Genomic DNA, 9,646 nt, shown 5'->3' on the forward strand with positions numbered 1-9,646 from the left:
AGGCTATTTTCTGAACCACCTCTCCAGGAGCAACACTGCCCCAAACACTGTGAAAAATGGATACGGTGTGGGCTCTGCCATCCCAGTGTAGACGGGGCGGGGGGGCTGAGGGGAGGCCCCGTCTCTGCAGCTTCTGGTGGAGTCGATGCGGGGGGAGCCGATGCGCTGGAGAGACAGGGCTGGCTAGCAGCTGGGTTAGCTCAGTAAAAGCTGGGGAGCCACGGGAGGAGGGTGTGTGTGTGTGTGTGTGTGTGTGTGTGTGTGTGTGTGTTTGCTTGTTTGATTTGTTCAAAGTCAAGATAAATTAGAAGTAGACAGACAACAGGAAAGGAATTGGGCTACTGGAAAATGATTTGGGGTCCACAAGCAGGATGAATTGGAACGGGCATAACTGGGGACAAAGGGCCCAGGTAAAAGGCCATAGCAACAGCCCAGTGAGGAAAAGCCGGGGTTTTAAGTGGCCTGGCATCCATGCGGATGGAAAGAAAGGCGTTTTTCTTCAGGTGCTGTCGGCTGTGGTCAGCACCGCCCGCACCTGGGCGGTCTCAGGACGGTCTGGTGTCTGTGCCCACATCCTGCCTGTCTTTTCCGCCTCTGTCAGAGGTCGAAGGCCTGTCCTCGAGGGCTGCCTCCCCGTTATCTGAGGGACGCCTCCGCCCTCTGCAGCGCCTGCTGCGCCCCCCACCCAGGCCCCGCTCGCGGGGCTGGGGACGGACAGCCCTTCCGGGAGTGACTCCCGCCCGGCAGCCCCAGGAGCCTCGGCGCGGCTCGGTCCCTTCAGCGGTCGTTAGTGCACCTTTTAGATTTAGAAACAGCAGCACTTTGTAAAGACTCATTTTTCCTGCTTCCTTCAGGCAGAAAGTGTCAATCCCAAACCCTCACGCCGGATGACACAGTGTCGCAGAGCTTAGCCCTCTTTCTCCCCTCATCGTGGCCTCATAGCCATTCCTCTAAAAACGCCGAAGCGCCAGATGTCACCGTCCCGACTCACACAGCGAACAGAAGGCAATGAGTAGAGTCCCTAACCATACATTTTTTTTCTTTTCCAATTACAGTTTGCAGTCAATAATATTTTATATCAGCTTCAGGTGTACAGCATAGTGGTTGGATAATCATGTACTTTACAAGGTGGCCTCCTTGCTATTTCAAGTGTCCACCTGGCATTGGACACGTAACTGAGTCCCTAACCACAGTAACAGCATGACGTCAAGCTGGGGGCGGGAAAGTGTCCGTGAGCTGGACGGTGACTGAGAGATACAGAACTCAAACCGTCCCCTGCTCCCCACCAAAGTAGTATCGTGTCGAAGCTTGAAATGAACATCCTCTGAGGGGTCCTCAGGTCCTGGGCTCATCTTAAATTTTCAGGGGCATCCAACCTTTTGGCGTCTCTGGGCCACCCTGGAAGAAGAGCTGTCTTAGGCCACACATTAAATACCTTGCAACACATAATCACAAAAAAATCTCATAACATTTTAAGTAAACTTAAAATTTTGTGTTGGGCCACATTCACAACCATCCTGGGCTGCATGCGGCCCACGGGTCGCGGGTGAACACCCTGAAAGATCTCTTTTAAAGCCTTCTTTGGGAATACAAGAAATCAAGGTAAAAAAAATTCTACCTTAACATTTTGTTCACTTGGTACCACTAAGAATTCTAAGAAAAATTGAGCCATGTGACAATAAAAACTTCACTGTGTCATTTACTTATTCTTATTTGTGGTACTCATTGCAGAATCAGGTGGCTCACAAACGTCTATAATTGGTTGCGCTCAGAAGTAACGGAGAGATGCCCAGGTGTATAGAACACTTGGGAACGCCCGCTGAGCCGTGAACATGACACACACTTACCCCTCCACTGGCTGAGTTCAAAAATTGACACCATTCAAGGACATCATATGGCTTTCGCCTACGTTCACCGATCGCTCGTATTTTACCATTTATGCTTTCCCTTTTTTTCTCTTTCCCCGTCCATGTGATACATACATGTATGTGTGTGCACGCACTGAACCATTTGAAAGTAAATTGTGGGCGTCATGCCACACCACCCTAAATGCTTCAGTGTGTGTCTTCTAAGAACAAAAGCATTGCCTTTTGTAATCCCAATGCTATTATCATACCCAAGAATAATGACATTGATATGGTCAAGGAACACTTTTCAAAAAGGTGAAGTTATGAGTCTTATCCAGTTATAAAACAAACATGTGTGAAAGGTTTTATTTAACTCATGATTAACGAGGGACCTGTAAGACGTCACAACCAGTTCAAAAGTAAATCCAGGAACAGACACATTCGTAGATGGGGATTGTCGAAAGGAGTGAGCGAATGGCGGCAGCACTGTCTTCGAGTCCCAGGGCAGAGATTGTTTTGCATTGTTATCTTTTGCATTGCTCTGTTATCCACAATTTAATGAGTTATAAAATAGATCAAAGGCAAGGGGAGGTGCCGAGCCCTCTAGAATCTCAGAATTAGACAACCCTAAGGGGTGTGCTGCAGACCAGAGTGAACGAACTTTTTCCATAAGGGCTGAAGAGGAAATGCTTTAGTTTTTGCAAGCCATATGGTATTTGTTACAACGACTCAACTCTGCTGTTGAACATGAAAGTAACCATAGTCGAGCCCTGCAGGAATGACTGTAGCTTCGTGCCAATAAAACTTTATTTATAAACACAGATGGTCGGCCATAGCTGGCCCACAGGCTGTAATCTGCTGACCCTGCTCTCAAGAATGCGCTTTTCCACGGGAGTACAAATTTCCTCCAACAGATACAAGATATTGGATGCCATGATGGGTTGAACTGGGCTCCCCGCCTCAGAATTCACAGTTGAAGGTAGTTGAAGTCCTAACCCCCAGGACCTCAGAATATGACTGTACTTGGGGACAGGGCCTTCGAAGAGGCATCAAATGAGGTCATCAGGGCGGGCCTTAATCCACTATGACAGGGGTCCCCATGAGAAGGGGAGACTAGGCTGCAGACACAGCGAGAAGGTGGCCATCCACACACCGGGGAGGGAGGCCTCAGAAGATGTTGTGAGGGGAGGCATTTCTGTGGTTTAGGCCACCCAGTGAGCGGTGCTTTGTTAGGGCCTCAGAAGCCGGCTAACACAGGCGTCTTTCCCTGTTGCAAAGATGGCTATCCACCCATGGGCCAAGTGAGTAGGATAAGCCAATTTCTTCCTGAAGTCGCTATGTCAAATGCAGTAGTCCCCAGAAGCGCTTCAGGGTGGAGGCGGGGGAGAGGTTTCTGTGTCAACCAGGTCAGCAACGCCAGCACACCTCACTTCCCTCCTGAGACGCCACTGCAATCCCAGTATGTCCCGCGGCAGCATCCCTTCTAACTGGGCATAAGCAGGGTCTCCTAAGCCTGGAATGTCTTTTGTTTTTTAGAGAGACGAGCCTGGGTAATAAAACCAGTGGCCTTAAAACATGCTCTGGAGACATGAGTGTGAGCAAAAAACGTGGCAGAGGCTGAGAAGCCAAAGGTGCCTGTGGACCGACGCGGGGGAAGGGGAGGATTCAGAGGCCGGAGGAGAGAGGGCAAGCGCGCTCCGGGAGGGGCAAGGGCCCAGGCCTGCGCCACCCGCGGTGCCGGAGCAAGGCAGGTCCCGAAGGAGCATCTGCCCCTGCTTCCGGAAGGGTCCGATGCCTCCGGTACCCGGTTTCCGCATAAGGAGTGGTATTCAGACACCTGGTCCTCGGTGTCTTCCTCTGGGACCCCGTGATGACCTCCCACCAGAACCTGAAAGCCCTCACTGCTCTTTCTATGAATTAAATTATGTTAATGAGGTAAAAGCCGGGATGATGCACGCGATGTCAGCCCCAAGCCACCAGATGGCGCGCGGAATCCACCATGCAGCCTCCGGCCTCGGGCTGGAACCGGCGCTGGCGCGGCCGCGGGAGCTGCCTTCTCCCGGCCTGTTAACCCAGCTCCTCCTGTCCTCTCCCTCCCGGGGACACGCCCGCAGCACTTCCCCTGGCCTGAGGTTTCTGAGGCCGGCCGCTCCCTGCACATTTGTTTTCAGGGCCACTGGGGGTGGGGAGCACTTCGCTTCCATTCTGGAACCCACCACCCTGGTGAAATAGAATCGCTAGGAAAAAAATCTCTCCAGGATTGTGTATTAGGGCAACCACAGGTCTGGCAGGAAAGCCAGGGCCGCGCGCACTGTTCCGCTGGTATTCTGACTGCTCGCACGGTGGGCGCAAGGCTTTTACGTAATCGCCACCCTCAGCCCGGGAGTCAATGGTGTTACTCAGCCCACTGGGCATGAAAGGAAGCCTTGCACGGGGGTGGCTGCTGCTGGCCCGGAGCGCTGGGATGAGCCGTGGGGCTGCAGGCCAAGGGACACGGGCCACCCATGCGGTGAAATAATCCCCCACAAGTGCAGCGCCCGGAGTGGAAATGAGAGCAGAGCAAACAGTCGTTCCAGGCCGCTTACTAAGTGGCACGACAGCCACTGGGTCTAAAGTGTGCCGGCCTTGGATTTGGGGTGTGTACCCAGACACAGGAAATGACTGAAAAGAGCAACTGGAACACTATTGTTGTCCAGCTCTGAGCTTTGTTCTTATTTTCGTAGCAATGAATAATTAATAACTTAGTTTTTGAATGCAAAGTGCACTTTGATGGCTGCGTGAAGCTTGCAGAAGAGCTCTGAGAGTATTTCCTTTTTTGTTTCTCTTTCTGAAGTAGGACCCCGGCAGGGAAGGAGCGATATTCAAAGACATTATGGCCTACACCTTTGACCCATCAGAGGTTTGTGTGACTAAGGAAAAGCAGAATTTACTGTTTATTTTGGCACTTATTAATATGCCAGACACGCTGTGGTGTGTTTTCTAAGTACTTTCTCTCTTTTTAAAGATTTTATGTACTTATTTTTAGAAAGAGGGTACGGGAGGGAGAGAAACATGGATCTGCGAGTGAACCATCCATCAGTTGCTTCTCATACAGTCCCAACCGGGGACCGAATCTGCAACCCAGACATGGGCCCTGACCGAGAATCGAACTGGCGGCCTTTTTGCTTTGCAGGACAGCACTCCACCAACTGAGCTGCACCGGTCAGGGCAGTACTTTCTTATTTAATCTTCATGGCAACAATTCGGCGTCTGGCATTGGCCTAGTTTTTCAGATGAGGAACCTGGGCTCAGAGAGCTTACCAGCAAGTAGCTTGCCAAAAGCCACACAGCTAGTAAATGGGAAAGCTTCTACGTGTGCCTGGCTGCAAAGCCTGGGTTCGGTCTCCTTCACCGTGGCATTTCATGGACTCACAGAAGCTCCGCATTGGGAAGGGTCCAGAGATGGACCCCTGTAAACAATGCAGCAACCCTTTTCCCATAACTTGAAAGTCAAACAAGCGTAAATGTGCGTGAAATCAAAAAGCTGATTGAAAAAAAAAATAGGAGCAAGACTTCATAATGAGACAGAGGGCCTAAAATAAACATGAATGTAATAAATTTGTTTCAGTGTTCTTTAAAAATGATACATATACATATATATGTTGGCGTGGGCGGGATGGCTAATATTAATATTCTGAAGTCATGTGCACCGTAATTAAAAGTGACTCAAAAGAGTGCTATTATGTCATCCCCCCAACACCCCAGGTCCCGGAAGGACTGAGTCGCGGTAAAAGCTCCCTCCCTGCCGGACAAACTGCACTAAGTGGAGGAAGGGTAGGGGACCGGCCTCAGGCCGCACGAGTTGGTGGTCGAGCTCGAAATAGAACCAGCACTGAGTGTCTCCCTTGTGCCTCAGCCCTGCTTGTCCTTGTCCTTGCCACCTCACACATCTCGTCATGACCCGCTCTGTGTGAACTTGTTGAGGAAACTCAAAACCAGGTTTCAGTTTTCATTACATACCGGAAACTTGGCGTGAAATCGCGCCAGAGTTCACTGCGGTCTGTGAACCCCCCAGGCAGACGGAGCCAGGTTTCTGCCCGGCGTCTGCCCCCACCGTAGCCTGGAGAGATTCATGGGCCTGGGCGGGGACCAGGTACGTCGGCTATGTCCCAGGTGCACGCTGGCCGGAAGTGACACTGGGCACCCAGGCGCCCCCTGGGCAGGTCACAGCTGCTGCCTCAAGTCCCTCTCAGCTCCAGGCAGGACGACTTGGGGGCCAGGGGAAAGGAAGGGCTGATTTAGGACCCGCGCACATTCATTTGCAAATGGAGGTGTGGAAGTTGCAGGAAAGATTTATGTTGGTAATTAAGCAATCAGGGCTGGTGAAGCGCTGGAGTTGGAATTCTTGTAAAACTTGGGCCGGGGGCGGGCGAGGCCCATTGGAGAACTGTCTTCTTGTTTAGCATCTTCAGAAACAGTCTGGGTTTCTGTAGCGCTTTCCGTTACCTACCTGGTGACTTCTCAAAGCCCTCGTGTAAGGCGGGCCCCGGCGCCGGCTCGTTTGCGCCCCCCAAAGGCTGTCCTGTCAGCTTCCATGCAGAGCACGGGCTGCACCAGCCCCGTCTGCCCACTGCACCTCCCCCGCCCCCCGGCTTTCAAAGGAAGGGCCGGAAGGTGTCCTTCACATGGCCCCGGCCAGGTGCAAAGTGTTTTATTGTAAATTGTTAAGGCCCTCTGTACAGTCAGCGAGGAATGATCCAGTTTCATGAAAGGAACTAGAGAGTTATGGAGAAACCAGGTACAAAGACCATCCAAAGATCCTGCACGAAGGCCAAACTCCTGTGTAGAAAACTCACGGCCCTTTTCCCTCGCTGGCTGGCAAGGGTGGGCGCATACCCACGAGGCTGGGGAAGGGAAATAAGGAGAAAGGCGAACGCCTGGCCAAGTCCAAACAGGGGAGTTTGTCCTTGATTAATTAATAGCTGCTTCGTCTCTAAATAGATTGTTTTATATTTAGAGACGCTCACGTATCTGCAGATGTGCACTGTAATGAGGAACGTCTCTTTGAGAATGGTGGGCTGTGGCTTTCTTGTTTCCCTTCATGGCAGAGTCTAAATGAATATTCAGTCCTAGGACTTAGAGCGTAGTAAACACACCTTATGCAAGAACTTACTATTTTGAACATTCAAGGGGCAGCTTGCTTATGGGAAATACTGAAAAACTCAGCTTTTTTTTTTTTCCCTATGTTTGTCCCCTTCCAGGGCTTTAAAATTCTCTTGCAATTCTTTGGTTCTCTGAGAGAGGGCCTGAGTGTGGGCGTGTCTCCGCTGAGCCAGGGACACCAGGGCTGGTTTTCAATGATTGCGCACGTAGGCTGGTCGGGGGGAGGGGAGGGTAAGAGCTGACGTGTCCCCCCACATCTTTGCAGTGGGTGTCTGTAACACCTGTACACAAACCTAGTGCAGGGGACCTGATGAGGCACAAAAGCACCAAGTAGCCCATATCTGTCTGGTTCAGAGAGGACAGAAAATGCCCAGCAGGAGGCAGGAGGAGTTCAGTGGGGGCCTCTTTGGAAGCTGTGGCCAGGTGAGGAAAGTTCAAAGAGAAGGGGAGCTGGTCTTGCGGGGTCGTGAAACAAGCCGGTGGCGGAGGTGAAGGGGGACCCAGGGATCAGCTTGCAGGCGCGTAGATGCCCTGTCCCTCCTGGGAGTTCGCTGAGGCGCATGAGTCCCGGGGGCACGTCCACGTGTGCTCGTTTACTCAAGAGGACACTTTCTTGTCCTCAAAATATGGAAACAATAAAAAAATAAATGTTTAATGAAATGGTCAAACGTGTAGCCCTGGCAGGTGTGGGTCAGTGAACTGAGCGCTGGCCTGCAAACCAAAAGGTGGCCGGGTCAGTTCCCAGCCAGGGCACAGGCCTGGGCTGCAGGCCAGGTGTCCAGCAGGGGGCGCGGGAGAGGCCACCACACATTGATGTTTCTCTCCCTCTCTTTCTCCCTCCTTTCCCCTCTCTCTAAAAATAAAGATAAAACAAAGTGTAACACACTCACGTACCAACCATGACTGAACTCAGCTCTTACTGTGCGTAGTCACTGATGGATGCAGAACACTTCTTCTCATTGGTCTCCAGCCCATCTTCTAGGCAACCTGAGGCGGGGGCCTGCCTGCCGGTGCCCCTGGTTTCCCGGTGCCGTTCAGCATGGTCCCTCAGAGGTGCTGGCAGCAACCAGCCAGGTCCAGTGTCCGAAGGCAGGGAAGGTGCCGCTGGCAGGCTGCCACCCACTCACCTGCAGCCCCAAGAGGTTCCCTGGGAACAGAGCAAACACCCGTAGACCTGCAGACCAGAAGGCTGAGACCGACCGGCGACTCTCCTAGGTCTTCCCACGAACACCCCCTGAAATGCTCAGTTCGCCTCTCTGCCCCCTATTCTAATTCCCGCCTGTCGGCGCTTCTGTCTCCCCGAGGCAAAAGCTACCCCAGCGTTATGGAGTGGAATGCCATCATTTTCATGGACTGTGAAGCTAAAACAAATTTTCAAAGAAACATTGTGCCTCTGGCCCAAGAGATGTGTTGACATCTGAGCTCAGAAATTCCTGGGTGGCGGTCGGAAGGGAGACCGCTGAGTCGGATCCCATCGTGGGAGGCAGAGAGGCGTGTGTCGAAGGAGGTGCCCTCGTGGGGGCGGGGAGCCTGGGGGGCAAAGAGGAGGTCAGTGTCAAGCTCCAGAAGGCCCAGTGGCAGCCCAGGGCTCTCACCAGAAGAGTGGGCTGGACTCTGCGTGGCCTCCTCACGGGGTTCTCGGCTGGGGACACAGACCCTTAAAGCCTGGGCGGTCCTCGTAGGGGTGGTCAGAGGACACACAGAGAGAGGACAGGGAAGAAGGCTCCCGGAAGGGGCCAGGCCAGGTCCCCAGTGGAAGAGCCCTCATTTGCCTCACAACTGAACTGAACAGCCATGCCTGAGTCACCCAGACATGCCTCAGAGCCCTAGCCTGTTAGCACTGAAAAGGACGAGAAATACTCCATTTCATCTCCTCCCTGTGCAGTTGGGGAAAGTGAAGTTCAAAGTGTTTAAATGGCTCGCAGGAGGTCATACGCCTTGTCAGTGCCGGAGTTATATTTTTAACATTAATAATATCATCAAGACTATTAATAAAGTTGCTACCTATATCAGCATGATAGTTGAATCCCAAAACTTTCTGCTAAAGTAAAACAGACATGGAAGTGTAATTGCGAGCAGGAACGATGTCGCTTATAAACAAAGATAAGAAAAGCGCAGTGGGGAAAAGACGGGCAGCGGCCAGATCCCTGTTTTGACCCAGAGAGCAAATCTTGCTGTTCCCACGTTGGTCTGCATGTTCGAGGCAATTAGCTGTAGTGTGAGCTCTCGCATTACTTTACCAAACACGACTCAGGATTCCTGCCTGATGGTCCCTGAGAACACTTGCACCATCTTATGTAAAACAGAAAAAATCCTCACACCACTTGATCTGCCCTGGCTGACTTACCTGCCTAGAAGCAGGAAACTTCGCGTCCTTATAAAGACGCGCAGCAGAGCCGGGAAACGCCAAGGCCAGTGTGCAGAGCGCGACGTTCGGGAGAGGCGGGTGGATGAGCGGGCCAGGGGCAGCCCAGGCCACCGCGGCTTTCCCAGGTCTCACCGGGGAGGAGGAGGATGGCCGTGCATCCGGCTGTGTTCCCACGAGGGTCAGCTCCGCGGGGGCTCTCAGGCTGCCTCCTCTGCTCCGCGTCCTCAAGGGGCAAAACACTAGGCGCTCAATTTGACTGGGCAATGAGAAAAGAAAAGCTCCAGTTCCA

Source organism: Pteronotus mesoamericanus, unplaced genomic scaffold (genome assembly GCF_021234165.1).
Source record: "Pteronotus mesoamericanus isolate MK-2021 breed Mesoamerican mustached bat unplaced genomic scaffold, CSHL_Meso_final contig_347, whole genome shotgun sequence".
In the NCBI taxonomy this organism is placed as follows: domain Eukaryota; kingdom Metazoa; phylum Chordata; class Mammalia; order Chiroptera; family Mormoopidae; genus Pteronotus; species Pteronotus mesoamericanus.